We start from the raw sequence: 19149 nt of genomic DNA on the forward strand, positions 1-19149 counted from the left end.
CATGAGCAGGGACATCTTCAACTTGATCAGGTTGCTCAGAGCCCTGTCTGGCCTGACCTGGAATGTTCCCAGGGATGGGGCATCTTGGGCAACCCTGGCCAGTTTACCACCTTCATTGTAAAAAATTTCTTCTTCATATCTAGTCTAAATGTACCCTCTTTTAGTTTAAAAACATTACCCCTTGTCCTCTCACTACCTGCCCTTGTAAAAAGTCCCTCTCCAGCTTTGTCATAGTCCCCCTTTAGGTACTGGCAGGCTGCTGTAAGGTCTCCCTTCTCTTCTCCAGGCTGACCAACCCCAACTCTCTCAGCCTGTCTTCACAGGAGAGGTGCTCCAGCCCTCTGATCATGTTCGTGTCCCTCCTCTGGACCCGCTCCAACAGGTCCATGTCTTTCCTGTGCTGAGGACCCCAGAGCTGAAGGCAATATTCCAGGTGGGGTCCCACCAGAACAGAGCAGAGGGGCAGAATCCCCTCTGGGCTTCAGGTGAACGTTGTCATCTCACGTCCAGCTTTTCATCCACCAGTACCCCCAAGTCCTTCGTCTCAGGGCTGCTCTCAATCCCTTCATCCCCAGGCCTGTACTGATACCAGGGATAGCCCCGAGCCACGTGCAGGACCTTGCACTTGGCCTTGCTGAACCTCATAAGGTTCACATGGGCCCACTTCTCAAGCTTGTCCAGGTCCTTCTAGATGTTTCCTATCAATTGCATCACTCAACTTGGTGTCTGCAAACTTGCTGACAGTGCACTCGATCCCACTGTCTTTGTCACTGATGAAGATATTAAACAATACTGGTCCCAGTACGGACCCCTGAGGGACAGCACTCATCACTGATCTCCATCTGGACATTGAGCTGTTGACCACTACCCTCTGGATGAGACCATCCTAACAATTCCTTGTCCACCGAACAGTCCATCCATCAAATCCATAGCTCTGCAATTTAGAGGGAAAGACGTTGTGGGGGACCATGTCAAAGGCCTTACAGAAGTCCAGATAGAACTGAAGTTATTCCTTTCCAGAAGTTGTCAGAGTATGACTGACTTAGTTCAGGGCTACCAGAAGAAAATGTAAAATATCATACAAGTCATACTTTAAAGCAGACAGAATGGTCAACTCTCTTACAAATTAGATAGCCACTTATGTAACTGCAAAGCAAGAGAACATAATTTTTTCCCATATCCAAGAATGGGTAATTAAGCCTATATAAATTTTAAAAGTACTGACAGTCTAGTACACATACAGTGAAAAGCTTTTCACATATGATGAAAAGGTTTACCAGAAAAATCACCATCTTGTAAATTATGCTAGCAAATGTGTATTACACCACCTTCCACACACTGATCAAAGAACTAGTAAGCAATGCTTATTACTAAGGAGAAAAATTAGGAAAATAACCACTTTTTAAAAGTCTTTTCATACATGAATGTGCTTGCTCTCTCTGACTTAACATGTAAAAAGAAAAATAATTATGGAGAATACAGGTCATAGTTGTTTCTGGGGGTGGAGGGGGTGGGGTGGTGATCTTTTTTTTCTTCCTCCCGTTTCTGTGCATTAATTAATACCTACTAAAGTTTTGGGGATGCAGTCCATAAACAAGCCATGTGCAAATTGATGTTTGTCCAGGTATTGAAAAAAAGAACCAGAAGTGAAAACTGGGTAGAAAGAGTTAGAAAGATTAAAAAAAAAGAAAGAAAGATAAATGATAAGTTTTTACTGGCTTGAGCCTGAGATATGAAGATGTCAGAGAAAGAAATCAAAATCTTACTCTGAAAAAAAAGGACACATCTCTCTGAGGTTGCGAACTTTATGAATGACCTGGATGCATGAAGATGGTAGCTGAATATCTATTTTTTAGACTTTGAGAAGAGGAGGACGTCAAAGACAGAGTACTGAAGGACTTTCAGAAAAAGTTCGAAAAAAGAGGAGAGGGAAAGGGAAAGTAACGTTCTTCTCCAAGGGCATTCCAACAAAATAATTCACATAGTAGAAGACAGTGTGGATGAGTTCAGTAAAGAAAACACATAGTGAAAAAGATTTCAAGAAGACATGGTTGAAAGTGTTCCAAAAAGAATGACCTAAGGATGAACAGGGCATATGTATTAATATTGAGTATAAGAGAGCAGAAAAAGGAATGAGTGAGAAGCAAAAGAATGGGAGATGTTCAGTTTAGGATGAGCTGAAGACAGAGGAGAAATTCTTAGTTCCAGAGAACATCCACAATAATGTACAATGCCTCTGGTTATTTTCTTCAGGCTAATTTCTAAATAGTTAGCAACAGCAGACTAAAAATATTTAAATTATTTACCTCTGAGTATTACATTCTCCTTCCTTTCTTCATTCCAGGTCTCACAGTTGTGGCAAACATGTCATTTTTAACATATGGACTATCACTGAGGTTAATTTCAGATTGTGTCACCTGTTTTTTAACAATACTGAAATCACGGGAGACATTCAATATTAATATTTTATACTTTGTTCCTGTAACACACATCTGAAAAATAGTTTTTAGGTTAAATTAAATGAATATCCTAATATCAATACATATAGGAAACACTTTATATGTTGTCAGAAATGTCATTCCACAAAAGTGAAACACTGCAACATCAAAGAAAGCATTAGACATCCATCAATGCATAAGAAAATGTTTTTCTACTTAATGGCACCAAGCAAATTGCTGCAAATTTATTTAAAAAGAAGAGAGTCATGATCTCTTTTTTGAGCAAGTTTATAGTTATGCGTATACACATTTCAACATTTCTCTGTATTCCAGAGGAAAAAAAGGTGAGAAAAGTAAGCCTAACAAGACTGTGCTGATGTTATTTTTTCTGTTATACATTCAAGAATGATTTTTTCTCTCCTTCTTTAATGTTGTTCTGCATTTATGGAATTAATTCCTGCTGTCTACATCTACTGACAGAAAGTCCATAGTATTTTTATTTTTCAGCCTTTATAATAACCTTAGAAAGAAAGAAACTGAAAGAATTTGAAAGGGGAGGAAAGAAATGTCTGTTAAAATATTTGAACATGTAATCTCTCATGAAGGTAGAAGAGATCTGATGTTCACTAGTTCAAACCCAATAATCATACTCATGCCTTGTGCCCTCAGAGTTATAAGGAATTCAGCTTCCAGGGTGAACAAAATGTTTTGTAGCAAGTTGTGGTGTTTTTTTTCTTTTTGAAGTGTCAGTACACTGAAACCACTCGTTCTGATTTATACATCAGAAAGAGTACCTTTACAGAAAAAGTTATGTGATTCAAGTGGTCTGTGTAACCAGCAGCATTCCTGTCTGCATGTGGAATGGGTGTATCTCTCTCTTTGTATCTCCTAAGCAATCCCCCTTGTCTCCATCTTTCAAACAGCATTAGAAGTTAACCTCTTGATTGATTGTAATTACTGCTAGTGATGAAGTTACAGGTTTGTTGAGTGTTCCACTGACTGGTCAAGTATTCAATTGAAAAGGGTCAGGAATTCTCATTAGTATGTCAACTATTTGTGTTTTTCTGTAAGACCATGGTCAGTTGATTGAAAGAAGATCAATAAAGGCCTGGGGGATTGAAAGAATTTGCAAGGAAGTAACCAAATTGTATAGAATTGTTATTATATAGAGCCCATCACTGAGTAATAGCACAAGCCTCTTTCTATGCACAGCTCATCAAGAGAAAGAAATTTCTGTGATATAGATAGCAAAAGTAAGAGCAAAAGTAACCTGTTATACTGAGCAATGAACAGATATACCCATTATAAATTCAGTCTTTTTCTGTACTTTTTGTATTCACCCAATGCTCCACACATACCTTTTAAAAATACAAGATAGGAGTGAGAGATCTTTGTTAAAAATCTTCCTTCTTATGTCATAGAAGAGTATAACCCACCATTTACCCATTTGAAGTATTTTTCCTGGAAGTACTGTCAAAGATTCCACTGAGAACAGAGTTTCTTAGGGCTGTACATTAATTTAATGCCAGTTTTGCCCTGGAATCATAGAGAGAATAGGCGAAAGCATGGAGATGGGAGGCAAAGGCATGAGAAGGGAATTTGATCCTCTTCAATTCATATAAAGAAACTGAAGCAGAAAGCTACAACTGCCTACTAATGCTTTTTGCCTCAAGCCTTACTGGGGGAAAAAAAAACAACAAAAAACCCAAACCAAAAAATACTCAAACAGGCCTACCTGAATCCAGAATCCCACCTGGATCCACCTATCTAGAAGAATAAGGAGAATTTTTGCTGGCAGATTGGCTGACTGACTTAGGGATTCGCACTTTAAACTAATGAACTTGAAGGGTGAGGTCCGAACCTGTAACACTTGTGTACTCACAGGCAACGGGGTGGATGAGTGCACCGACCCAAGTAGTGAGGAATGTCCCCCAACCCTCCAAAAAGGTTCTACCAAAAAGGTGAGACAGTCGACCCTGCAGCTGAGGTGTCTGTACACCAGTACACCGTAGCTAAGCTCGCTCTGACCATGTTGGTGTGTCCTCAAGGCACAGTGTGGAGCAGTGGGAAGGGACTAACGCAGATCCCCACAATAATATAGCTATGGTATATGTAATGGTATGTCACTGTATCCAAACTTAACACTTCTGTCTTTCAATGAAGGGTCAGCTTCACTTTCACACATATAATAAATAACTAATTAAAAATATGAATATTGCCTAGATATTGCCGCTGAGATTATATATGTTATAGTGTGAACCTTACTGCAAAATTTCCTTTTTTCTCACACCTCTCCTGCCAATAAGTTCTCCCCTTAATCCCCGTCATTTTTTATCTTCCTTAAAAAATTCCTACAGTTGAGTCCGCTCTGTTTTCCCTTCTGAGTAGGTGTAATTACCATAGGGTTCCAGACTTTTCATTCCTGATACTTTTCAAAGAATATAGGCTATGTGAGGTACAAAATATATATATATCTCTCTCATCTGAGTGGGTTGCATGCAATACTTCCCTGATTTGGCTATACTGTTTCCTGAGAGGAATTACCATATGCTACACTTGTAGGGAGGTTAAATTCCTTTTATATTATCTGAAGTCTCTATGCCATGCTCCAGACTTTAAGACAGACATCCTCTGTGGCCAACTACAAGCAATCTATATAAGTCTAGCCCTAGATGCTGATACCAGTGGTGGTGGGAATATCAGGGAGAGGAGGAAAAGAGAGGAACAGATAAGGGGGAAGAAAATTAAATGTGCATTTTCACTAAACTATGACATTTTCATGGGTAAAACTTAGTACTTTTCTACATACAAGCTGCAAGTGCCTGTCTGGATGCTGGGAAGGGGGGGGTTAAAAGAAGCACCATTTGAGGGGCGAGAGGTAATTCTAGAATGGGAGAGAATGACCACAAGAAGTGCAATCACGCAAAGGGGAGTACTCCATGGAGCATGTGCAAGAAGTTGCCCTGAAACCTCTGCTGGGGTAGGTGGGCTCTCCCCCCTTCACTTATTTAGTTGGTGGCTGGTCTCTTTCAGGAGGGGCATTTAATTTCTGAACACAGCCTTCTCAGTGGGGCTGTGATTTTAAACTTACTGTGTAATGGAGTGTATTACCATTTACCATATGATGAGATGGCCTTGTCTGTCAGCCAGGGAGCTGCTTAATGTTATATATGGGTCAAATGAGCCAAAAAAAGAGAGAGGGAAAAAAAGAATCAAGAACTTTGAGCCCTCTAGCAAAAGGGGAAACTTCCCCTATGGCAAGCAGCCAGGTCATTTTTTTAAAAGATCCATTTTCTCCTGAAAATTGATTGAGCAGCACTAAATAACTTAAGATAAAAGAACTGCAAGGGCAGGGTGATTTCTGCTGAATCAGCCTTTGCAGTGATCACAGTAGCAGGTGTCCTTTTGGCAGAAATAATTTTTTAGTATTTGCAAATGCATTTATTTGCATGAAAAGATGGCTATTCTCCAAGCATATCAGAGCGCTAAAGCCTTTCCTTGTGAATATTTGTACACAATAAATGAGGAAGCATTATAAAAGCCAAATCAATCAGATGTTCATAATTTGACTGGTTGTTCCCAAACATAGTTTTGCAGTGGCTGAATTGATCCATTTGAAGATGTAACATTATTTGCAAAGCTTACATGACATCTGGCTATGTAAAAGCAGATAAATACTCAAGCTAAAAATGCAGAGATTTGTTGCGCTAATCTTATGTCTCAGCTTGACTCGGTGAAGGTGTTTATTTTTTAGCAACTTTGACCAGAAAAGCAAAATAGTAAGTTCAGTTTCAGTCCTTGAAGAGAGCTTTACAGTAACCATGAAAAGTACCATATAGACAAAATGGCAATTGTTCCCGTTGTTCCTAACATTGGTCTTCTAAATGATAATTGTTTAAATCCAAGCTAATTATCCTAGAATCCTTTTATAATCAACATTGAGCAGAATGCATCTTTGAAAGGCTGTTCAGCTTGGGTAGCTGAAAAATTCCAGAGCATGATTAATCATGTCTTGCACTCCGTTGACTTAAAAGGAGCCTGGGTGATGGATTTAAATGTAGACAATCTTTCTGACACTTAAGTGACATTAATTCCACCTGAACTATACACAGCAGCTGTATATTCCCAGATGAGTGCAGTACATGTGGAAATTATCCCTTTGAATCTGGTTAGTACCGCCCTTTACCTAAATCTGAGAACCACAGGGCTTAAATCAGTGCCTAGTGTTTCTACAGCTGAACTGGCAGACCTACATTTAAGATTATTTTGATTCTTATCTATAACGTATTCTCTTGTGTATACTGCTTTTAAAAGCAGACACATGGTTAGATGCATGATCTGCAACAAGAAGTTGACTAAAGGTCTGTGTGTGGTTGTTAAAAGATGCCTTCTTATATTATCTCATCGTATTTTTATGACAGGACCTGCATAGTCTTATAGTTTTGTCTCATGTACAATTTTGCTGCAGGTACAAAGCAGCCTCTAAAACCATGTAGTAAGTAGATCTAAAAATAACTGTAGACAGGAAAGAGGCCCTGGAGAAATCTGAAACAGACATGAAATAGGAACAAAGTAAATGACACTTGCTGTTCACCCATGGATGTTTACCAAAAAAGACAGCAGCTGCCATTTTCATCACGCAGATCTGATTTAATCAAATCAATATACAACTGCCCTGGAGTTCACAGTAAGCATAATGCTGTGAATCCCTCCCATCTTAATTCTTACTCCTAAGATTTTCTTCTTAAAGCCAAAGTATGCCTCAAGAGAGAAATTTCTGGAATGTTTCTATGGACGATGGTGAATTTTCAATATCAAAGATGAACCAGAAGTTCAGGCCTTCTGATCAACCCCACTGATCTTAAATCCATATCCATAAGTGCCCCGTGGTGTTACTTTTTCTCTTGTCAGTCTCCTGTTTTCTTGACAGCTGCTGTGATTTGCTTTCAGTGGGAGTATGTTAGCATTTAACCAGTAATTTGATGTCATCTGAGGAGCCTCTGATAGGAAAAGAATCTTTCCTTTCATACTGCGTTAACATAATGGGAAAAAGTGCCAAGGGAAGTGCCCAGGTTCTAACCCACAAATGGTGACTTTCTGTACTGCTTCCGTAGCGTAAGGTAGCTTTCTGTATTCTCAGGTGTACAGGCCATCTTTTGATTTATTTTGTTGTTGTTGTTGAGTTATTGTTTCTCTTTTTTTCCCCTCTTTCTTACGTTTTGCATTTGAAACATCAGGAATCGACGTCTTCATACGCTCTTTTTGTTAGAGAAACCTGCTCAGATCAGACGACTAAACCCAGTTCTGACACACAAACCTGTAACTTGTGCTGCCACTCTCTCTTCTCTGCTCTGTTCAGCAAAGGCAGGAGGTAGGTGGTGTTAAGCGGCCTCTCTCTCTCTAGTAAGTGTACCTGTGATGGTAAGGATAGAGTTACACCTCCAGGAACAGCCCTTCCTAACATCAACCTGGGGTTCTCTGAAGAGCTTAAGTAGAGCTGCCAATAAAGGGACCAGACTGATGGTTTGACACGCTGGTGGCTCACCTGGTGTTCAGTTGGATGGCCTCATCTGACTTGGCTTCACGGGAGAACCCATAATTTGGTAATCATAATGCAGAAATTAAACAACAATAATAATAATAATAATTTCTAAAAACCAGCCCCACAGACAACTTGAGAAATTCAAATGTGTGATAGAGATCTAGAAAACTGTAAAACCTTTCATCACGCCTTTGTCTTACTGTTTGTCGTGAAATGTAAATTTATGGAGCTGTAGAGTGGTTTATCGAAGATTCTACACAGCCGTGTAAAAAATATAATTGCGTGAATGGCTCAGTTATTTGGAAGCCTGGATTAATAGTGGGGAAATAATTAGTTCTGGTCATAAACTAGAAAAGAAAGCATAAACACTCTGTCATTTTAATCACCAATTCTATTATTTTGAATTTAATAAATGGTGTCAAATTAAGAAAGTTGGCCGATATGACAAAATACAAGTTTGGGGGATGTTATCATACACCTGAGATATACTGCTCCTGTTTAATATTTTACAAGCCATCTTTATTATCCTCTCACACAACATCAGAACAAATCTGCATCTGTTAAGGTGAATTTTATTTGTCATTCTTGAGTCTAAGTATTCCCTTGTTCTTTTCTTGTATTGAAAAAATGATCCATTACAGAATACATGGCAAATACTTATTAAGATTTATTTTATTTTTTATTGCCTTTGCAACATTTGCTTTTTAGCTCTGGTTATAAAACCTCAAATCTTCTTCAGTTTGGAACTTGACATCTACTAATAAAAGGGCAAAATGAAATACAAGCTAGCAAAGTATAAGGTTTATGTTAGCCTATGTTTTCTGAAAAATCACACAACAGTGAATATTTAGGGCACCACAGAATTTCCAGGCTGTATAATTCAATTGTAATCATTCTGAAGCGATAGACAGAGAAAGTGACAGATCTATATGTATGCAGGAATATACAGTAGCTTTTGAAGAACAGAATATACACAGAAATGAACATTCTGATCATAAGCAGACAATTATATGTTAATGTGTATGTGTGAACACATCAAAAATTGATTACTTTTGATTTTTGGAACTAATTGCTTAAACCGCAGTCTACAGCAGATATGGAAACTATCTAATATGCTCCAGAGAAGTACTCATATGATGTGGATGTTCATATACTCTGGTGTGGGCTAGTTTAGTCCTCTGGTTAAAGAAAAAAAAAGAAATAATGTGAGTTGAGAAGTATAAATTCCTTATATAGTCAATGTAGAGAGGTTGGCGTCTGGAAACGGCCAAATAAAAGCATTTGCTTCTAAAGAGAGATGTCCAGATTGAAGCTGCCAAAATTAGAAACCGCTGTAAAACTTGTATGCTTCTCATTTTCTAGTACTAGCTTAATTGTATATTTTTTATCACAAGGTTCACAGAGGTTTTCGTTTGGTGGGGTTTTTTCCTAAGTGTTCGGCATTTCCCTTTCACACCTCAGACTTCTGGAAGCAATCCGTCGTGTTGACTCTAGTGTTTCCTTCATTAGTGTTGCAATGAGCAAGCCAGGTAACAAAGTACCTGACTAATTATGCCTGCAGATTATCATGAGCAGAAGAAGGAAACTGCTTCCCAAAATCAAGCTCTAAGGAAAACAGGGAGTATAGAGTTTTCATAACTGCTTTTCAGAATTGTATATGTTTGTTGTTTCAGTAGTCTACAATAGTCAGAAAGCTACCTGTGAGAATCAAAATACTCACCCAGAACTTAAACAATGTCACAGTGACTCAAACACTGCAGTTAGTCAAAACAGAGCATGGAAAAAAGAAAGAAAAGCTATGATTCTACCAGAAACTACAGGACATGTTAAGCATTAGAAACAGGAGGAATTAAAATTCTGATGCCTCACTCTTTTTCACGTAGAACTTAATGAGAACAGAAAATAGCACAACATTAATCCATTCTTGTGACAAACTTTGCAACGTAAATGGGAACTGGTACAAACTGATCTGTCCTTGTAATCGTCTTCTTGTAACGCCACGATCCTCTGTAGTTACCCAAGTGCAAAGTCATACAAACTATTAGCTTTCAAATCAAATTGTACTGTTGGCAGTGGGTCCAGTTAACCAAAACTGCAGTTTCTGTTTTGCTAAAAATAGGCAAATAATGAGATACAATGTGCTGAGCCATTTGAATTCAGTCAACAGTAATGGATAGTTCATAGTTAAGTAAAGGGCTGACTTTAACTCTTGGGTGTCTTTTGCTTTCAGGGCTGATTTTTCCACAGAGTTAGTGTGTATGTCACTATGTATCTGGAAGCTTTGGGTTAATTAGATGCTTTTGTATTTAAGTGCAAAGAAACTCTGCATGACATTATTTATGCTAATTGAGTTGTGTGGGATGTAGTGAACATTTCAAAAAAGGCTACGTGGCTATATATCACAGGACTGGAGATTCAAGGTTATTTCAATATACAAGAAGAATGTTTCTGCTTAAACACTACCGTAAGAGAGGCCACGCTGATCAGCTCAAGGCATGTCTCTGAAGTATTCCAGTTGATTACATCTACCCAGGGTTGCTTCCTCACCTACAACAGTCTCTAATGTCTTTGTGATATTATAGAAAAGGTTAAATATTCATCTCTGCTTCTTTGCCTCTTCTGAAGCAAAGGAAATCCCATTTTGCAAAATTACCTTCTTTTTGGAAAGTCAAGATTACTGAGAAATATTAGTCAAGATTTTAATTTTCACCTTCTTGATGAACAAAGAGGAAAAATCTGAATGTGTTTTTTTGTCATTTTCAGAGAAGTTTAGCACAGCATTAGGAGAGTGTTATGATATTGATTGGCCTAGAAAAGAGAAATATACCTGTAAAAATGAAATATCAGGTATACCTCAACGATTTCTTAATTCACTCGTTTCTCAAAAGTGGCAAACTTGTGGGGTTCCTCATTTGAAATGTGTTAAAAGCATTTATTTTTTAAAAAAATACGGCTCATCTTGTTTTTCCCTCCCTTATTAATCCACATGTAATACATCTCCAGCATTGATATACACCAAATTCATGGGCATATTTTTCAAAAAACCTCTTGATTTCCCAAAGCAATTCAAATTTAGATGAGACTAAATATGATAAACAAGACAAAATGTCTGAAAGAGTAGAATTAAGAGGAAAAAAAGAAAGTAGTACAAGCTATTTCAAACGGTTGTAATAATGTGTACTATAATAGAAATGACAAATTTATCAAGCAGAGGTTGATCCTGAGAAAATGATGAGCTGGTTGACATAGGTTTTAGTTAATAAAGAATGAAAAGAAGTGTAAAAGAATTAAAACCACTTACCACTGCGTATGGATAACAACTAGTTAGCTTTGTTTAGTGCTTAAGTACCTGGCTAGGGTTATTTAGAAAGATTATGAATTTGGTTGATGAAGGTATTTGTGCTGATCTGAATTCTTCAACCCTGTGAGACATTTAATTTGGAATTATATCTGCTTAAAAACTAAAAATCAATAAACAAAATATAAAACTTTACTATCTTAAAATTCAAATGTTTATTTAAAAATGGGAAGGCCAGTTCTTACTGGCTACATTTGTGTCACTGGATCTAAAAGAGCTTCCCTGCTCTGGCTTCAGCTATATGACTTGGTTTTATCAAGGTGTATCCCCCACCCCACTGCACGCCACAGCCCCCTGTCCCACGCTCCCATCAATGAAAACTATGATGTACAAGCTGAAAAGAGACATTATTTTTTAAAATCACATTCCTCTACTGATATTTCACAATTTTTCAATTAAAGCTCAGAGGCAGACCTTTTATCAGGCATGCTGGGACTCTCACCATGTTTGGGTAAAGTATTCCTGTGAATGCACCAAACATTCTCTTTTAAGAGACATTCCCTTGCCATTTGCGTGACTTTCCTGTGATCCACGGAACTGCAGTATCTGAATTAAACCTACATACTTGAAAATCCACATATTTAAAATCTACCTATTTTGTCCATTTTCAGTTCTGGTGTGCTTAGTCTTCTCTTCTAAAGTGATGGTCAATTAATTGGAAATTATGCACATGCACAGCTGGAGGTTTTTAATGACTCCCTGCTAACTCACATAACTTGCTTTTTCAAAGTTTAGCTTTACATTGCTATCCTATTTCAAAAAAAGAGTGCTTTTGACTAGGCCAAAGACTCTATTTTTTTCTTCTGGGCTGGGTCTTGTCCCTCAAATTTGTAATTCCCCTCCAGCTACGCTTCAAATGCACTCTTGACCGGAAACATAAATAAAATTGTCTGCGCTTTTGCAGACACATTAATCCTACTGTGGTAATTGTGTGTGTGTAAATTGTTATAGAGACACTCGCAGAGTCACGGACAAAGTGTTCGTTAAAAGGCAAAACTAATTTATTGGGATCTCAGCAAAGGATCATGCTCACATGGGAAATCAAATCTCTTGAGCAGCGTGATCATTGCAGGGATCATTGCAGTGGCATCTCCAGCTGGATTGGATGAGATTCCAGCTGCTCCATGGTCCTACGTGACCACTCCAGCATACGAATAATCCACTGCTATCGATTACCTTAACTACATACAAACCATCTCTCAAATAGCTCAACTATGTACGAAATGCTGTCCTATGTGACCATTTTTGTATCTGCATGAGCAGTTTTCTATCGGCTCTTTATAAATTTTTTGTCTATGTATAGTTTGATCAGTTCTGCAGCAGGAACTGCCTGGGGGTTTTGGGGATACTTCACATGGGATATTAATCAGCACATTTAAGGACAATGTTTGGACAAGGCACAGCAGGACCTGCCTGGGGGGAATTGCTAGAACTGTCCAAAATTCCCACCTGGAAAACTTCTGTAAAAATCAGGCAGCTGCCTGGTGGTGAAGGTGGCCAGTGGTGGGGTCAGTCAACCAGTTAAAAGTAGGTGCTTTCTCTCAAACCAGTTATCTCACATGTGCAGGTGGCTGGCTGGGGAGTTCCTGCACCAACCAGGGAATTAATGTCACAGCCCTGATATGCAGCCCCGTCAGTGTTATAACTGAAGGGCAGACTGGAATTTCAACTTGTAACTCAGTAGTAACTAGGATTTGTAGTATTTGCCACATAATAGATTAATGAAAATGCTTTGGCATATGTAAGGTTAAAAAATAAATACACATATCCAAGGAAAATACGATTGAAGTAAGAATAGAGCATGATTATGGTTGTTTTTTCTTAATTCTGTAGAAGAGTAGGATTTCCTTATCACTGGCAAGCAGGGTCAGTATATATATGTAAGTGCAGAAAATCTCAAAACATGCATGCAGATTTGAACAGCACTTCCAGTTTTCTCTATCTTGTATTATAAAACCGCACTCCCAGAAAATCTTTTGTGTAGGCTAATGTTTGTCTTCACCCTTGTTGTGATAGATTTATTTTTTTGTTCATGCTTTTTGGCAACTGACCACAAAATGCAGCGTACATGATGCATTGAAAAGGGACAGTCTTTGGGAGGATGCAAAATGGACAACTAAGCATTTCTTAGCACTAAAAGTAAGAAAATTGTTTCTTACTTTTTGACTGTCTGTTCTACTGAGATTTGCTTTTGCTGACATACTTTTACATTTCTTTTTTCATAACAGAGAAAAGATCAAGGCTACAAGAGCAATGTATTATTGCATTTATTTATAAAGTTATTATGCATGCAATATAGTTAGCACTTAACAACTCACTGTTTCAGCGCTAATAAAACTGAGCCCTGTTGTATTGGTTCAGTCCAATTCATTGATTATTTTTTTTCCTTCCTTGTTTTTTTTTTTTTTCTTGTTTTTATTTATTTCCTGGCCATACATCCTTGTTTGCCTGAGATTTGTGTGGATAAAATAAAAACCTGCTTTGCTGTCATTGGTTTCTTCTGATGCAATCCTGTCCAAACCCATGGAAAATCCAGCTAGAAAGCAAGGTTTTTTTAAGCCTACAGTGCCTCTTTCCCTTAGCCTCCACCAGCTATGCAAATTAAAGAAACCTTAAATTATTTTCTACCCTATCAGGGCACTAAGCAACTTGTTTCCTTGGGCAACGACACTTTCACTCCCTGTGGACTGCCCTTTTACACAACCTTCATGCTTAGTTGTGTGCAATCTTTATCTTTTACCTCCGTTCCCTCTCCTTTCCTGTTTTCTTAGCTATAATTGAACTCCATGACACAGAATTTCTTTATCTTGCTGTCTTCAGACCATTTCAACTTTTTGTCTGTTCTCCAAATTTTCAAAATTTTATCAAGCATCTTTTTCTTCAGTTTTTCTCAATAATTCTAATAAACATTTTAGGGATGTATCTTCAGTTTATAGCTCTCTGCAGTTCTGTGTGTTTCCCCTGGGTCTGTTCACCTCATGGCATCTCTGTAATTCTGTTCTCTCAATTATATTTTAGCATGCAAAAACAACAGGAGATAAAGTCTCCTCAGATGTTAGACAAAACCTGCCACAGATCTTACTAAAATTTTCTGCCAATAATGATTTTGCTGATAAGCCTCATAATTACTAACACAATACGTTCTTTCATATAATGTGTAGAAAATTATAACAACCTGATTAAGATACTGACAGTGCTACAACGCTGCTTGCATTCATTATGGAGGCTGGACAAGCCACCAAAGTGACTGACGAGTAATTCCATTCTCTAGGAGACTTCATGTTTTTTTTTAAATTATGTGTGGCTCAAAGACAATTGCCTTCAGGGTAAAATTCCATGCACTTTCCTACCTATGAAGCCCACACACCAGAGCAGCTCAGTTACAATTTCCTTCTTTGGGAAATGAAGGAAATACTTAATCTCTTCACCAGAGTGGCTGTGTTTGTTATCCTAGAGAAGCACAAGAATCATAGCTCAACTGATCCTTTTATGTCCACCTCAGAGCACCCAAGCAGTTTAAACATGATTCAGCCTACTCATTTCTATATTAAGTACCAAATGTCTTGGAGGGTGATTGTATTGCAGAAGGCAGATGACTGCCAGTGTGGTTGTTTTTCTAATTAATCCCCAAGGAAACTAAGTGCTGTGATCTGAAATTTTGGCCAGTCTTAGAAATAAATGAACTTTAAAAAAGAAAAGCTTTGTTATCAGTAAAATGCAGGTATGCAACACGATATGTAATGCTTTGGGTACGACTTAATGTATAGTGAATATTAAGAGAGACTTTTTCAGTAAGTGTAGTTCTGCACTCAGATGTGTAACATACAAAAGACTGTCCTTGTCTTGCTTAAACAAGAAGCTGTATAATGTCTGTGATTAGGATAGTTCAAATTTGATCTGGTAAAAAACTCCACTTACATGATTTCCGTGTCCAGAAGCGTAAAGACTGACTCTGATCATTTTTCCTACAAAAAAGAAATGCCTTCTGTTTGACAGTTAGTAAAATGAAGAGAATTTGGCAATTGAGGAAGGCCGTTCACTTGTATGACTTCTTTGTGTTATGGCACGCCTGGGGATATCTCTGAATTTGCAGCTGAGGCATTCCACAGCCTAAAATATCTTGTACCAAAGGACTTCCTTGCTGAACAAAGAATAGAACTAACTGCTTTCAGACAGACTGAGGCAATTCAACACTTTCAGAGCAGCCAAGCAAGAGGGCTTTTCATTATTTCATGGTCCCACCAAAGTTAGGAAGTGTAGTGAACCCATGTAAAAAACATTTGCCAGACAGGACGACAGAACCCTTTTGGAAAAAATCAAGGGAAGACCAGCATTCTTCTGGAATGGTAACTACAGCCTAGGTCACTTTTAATGGTGGTTAGAGGCCTAAATTTAGGTTTCTGAATCAAGCCTGTAGGTGACCAATGGCCAAGGCTTAAGCTATCTATAACTCAAAGCTCAGTTCTCTGCAGAACAGCTGTGCGACATTCAACCAGTTTTATCACAAAGGTTGCTGCCCAGCTGCGAGAGACTATGGAAGATAAAGCCAAGCAAGATAAGTAGAGTGAAAACATAGAAACAGAACCGTTGAGATGGTAATAGCAACTGAGGGTTCTAGAAGAAACACACCAACACAAAAAAAAATGTATAAAAACCTAAGTAAAAAAAAAAGCAGGGAGATGGGAGTTCTCAACTTGGCAATATCAAGGATTAGGCTGTTCCAAGGAGCAATGGAAGCCAACTTTTCCCCAGATGACTGAGAGCCAAGTTAGCAGTAGGCTGGGACAGCGAGAATATCAATGCTTAGCCCAGTATCCTGCAAGTCCTAGCTCTCAGCTGTATCTGTTAGCCAGTAAATAGCTTCTGGGTGCTCATGAGAATGTGCATCTTGCCTCTTTGCTCTTTGTGCACAGCGAAATATGCCTGGAAAAAAGCGTGGTTCAGTGAGGGAAGGTTGCACCAGGAGACTACTTCAGAATGAGCTGAATCGCTCTCCAGAGGTTAACTTTCAGGCAGGTAATATGAGAGACAGGTACAGCTGATCTTTAGAGCAGCCTTAGCACTGCTGTGAACAGATAAATCAATCAACGCAACCAGCCAGCCAATGTGGGATCTTTTGTTCTTTGATAGCCACATCTTCTAGTCTGGTAGAAGTGGTTAAAAAATTCCCTTACAGCAGTTCATATCTTTGGGGGAGAGATTTTTCCTCTGGTTGCCTGCTCAGGGAAACATTGCTTTATTCTTTGTTAGACCACATTGTCAATTTATTTTCTTTGCAGGGGTTGTGGACAGATTTATACTTTTAGTTTATTTTTTTGCAAACAGAAGATGAAATTCTTTTTGTGTGTGTGTGTGTAGCCCCAGAAAGACAGGACTAAACAGGCAGATACAGTGCTTATGCTTTTATGCAATCCCGTTAGTACCTTCCTAATTAACTTGCCATGGGTCTGAAGGGTTTTGAGCCTCCATTTGCTTAAAACAGCACAAAAGCTGGATTTATTCAACCTCACTTTAGGCTTCAAACTGAGATATTTGTGTTAGGAGCATAGGCACTCGAAGCTCCCTCTATACTTGTTGGAGAGAAGTAGGCTCTCCACAGCATGATTCAGATCTTAGCTCATTTGAATTTCTCTCTTGAGGTGTCATTCTGTTAAGCACAGAAATAGCTTATGCCATTTTTGTGCCTAGGTTAGGCTCCTCAGGAAGGTGCCAAAAGCTAAGTGGAATGAATCTAGATTAAATTGTCTGACAAAGAGTTTAGGTTAAAAGAAAAAAAAAAGTCCTTCCAATGATATACATCATATCTGAAAGCTGTTCACTTACTCAAAAGGGAGAATAAACTTTAGACTTCCTTTCAAGCTTACTCCCTAATTTCCAGGAGCATATGGCCTGTTAACTCACCTGGCTGCAGTTGCGTTCGATACTAACTTGTGTGCCTACGTTGCCCTGTCAACCAACAGATTGGTACTTCATTGCTTGAGAGTTACATGCTGATGTGCTATCAGTGTTCAGACCACTGTGTATATTTTTGCTCAGCTCTTCTGCGATGAGTTGCAAGGTTATGCAGGGTCTTGGGTTTGATTCTCCTCCCCTAAGGTCCGAACAGCTGACACTCTCAGCCATCTAATTCCATGAGAGCAAGGAATGCAATCAGAACCCAAACTGCCTGAAATAATGGTATATTTGATCTGACTTACAAAAGATATGTGTTTTTCCAAGTATTATTGCAACACTTCCTCAAAGTGCTACAGTTAAAGCCAAAGTGTCAGAATGCAGCACACCTCCAGACATCGGTGCTTTGTAAAACAAAACAAAATAAAATTAAAAAATGGAATGGGAGTCCTCCTAGCTACAACTTCTTTATGTTTCTGAAGATTTTTTGGTCTAGAAATGATATAACTCTTTGTCAAAATTGGGGCAGAAATTCTACTTTGTTCAGATCTAGGACACAGAGCTCACACTGTGTAGTAGCCATAAGAACTAGATGAATTATTGATGAGCAAAACCAGAATATTAATTCACAGAGGAGTAAGATATTTTTGTTTTTAACGTCTTCTCATGCCAGTGATAAAATATCCTATATCATTTGGTATGAGCCTCATTAAATATCTGCATCCCATGCCTTTCAAAACTCAAGCTTTAGTGCTTTCTAGCCTCTATTTCAGCTCTAAATGCTGGCAGTGAAATCAAGATACATGAATTATTAAAAGCAAAGATTTTGCTAAAATGACAGGCATTCAGTCCCTCTGTCTAGCGTTCGTAAGTCCTTCTATTCACACATTTTCCAACCTTACAAAAGCAATTGACACAGAGAGTTCAAATACACTTATATTTTCTCCTTCCTGTATATTTTGGTTTTTTTATTTTAATTGTAGACTTTTGTCTGGACTACAAAAAAACATACAGAGAGAATAAGCATTTTGCAGATCATTTCTCTAGACCACAGGAGATCAAGGTCCTCTGTCTATAAGAGTTGATACTCATATTGCCCAGTTAGCTGGAAAATGCCTTAGCTACCAGACTGTAAAAAACCTCAGGATTTTTTTTTCTCTCCATCCTTCCTCCTAGATTGGCAATAGAAAATAATTAAAAAAAAAAGTCATAAGGCAAGAAACAAAAAAAAGTCTGATTTTGCAGCCTAGTAAAATAGCATTGTCCCTAAGATGATAAAGTTCTGAGTTTTGTTTCAGTGTTGCTTCATCAGTTTATCTTAAATGAAAATTCGTAAACCATCTTGAAGTATATGCATTCTAACCCATACTTTGTGGCACTGAAGTTTTATCTAAAATGAGACTTACCTAGAATTTGAAGTGAATCTGCTATTACTCGCTAGAGCTGTTAAAATAAATGAAGTCCAGATAGGTGAGTTGGGGAAATAGACTTGGATTTCCTTGCCACTCAGAGTATTTCAGTCAAAGCAATGAAACAACTACCATTTTCAACAACCAAAAGAATATCATGGAACCACAGAATAAAAAAAATATTCTGGCCAGAAAGGACCTCTTGTAATCTAGTCCAACATCCTGGATGTGATGTTTGCCTTTTCCCAGTTATCAGAAAACTTCCCTGATTTCCATTAATTTTTGAAAATGATAAAGTTTGGCCCCTCAGCAACATCAGCCAGCTCACCCGGTACCTTTAGATACATCCTATTTGGTCATACAGGCTTGCCTGTGTCTAATTGGCTAATATTTAAAAACTAGAAATGAGAAGTCTATGTTGGAACCATCTCTGGGGACATCTGAGTGCTAAGAGAACTCAAATATAAATGGAAACCTTTGTTTTAAATTTAAGCAGAGCAGATTTTGCTT

The sequence above is a fragment of the Accipiter gentilis genome, chromosome W (genome assembly GCF_929443795.1).
Source record: "Accipiter gentilis chromosome W, bAccGen1.1, whole genome shotgun sequence".
NCBI classification, from domain to species: Eukaryota; Metazoa; Chordata; class Aves; order Accipitriformes; family Accipitridae; genus Astur; species Astur gentilis.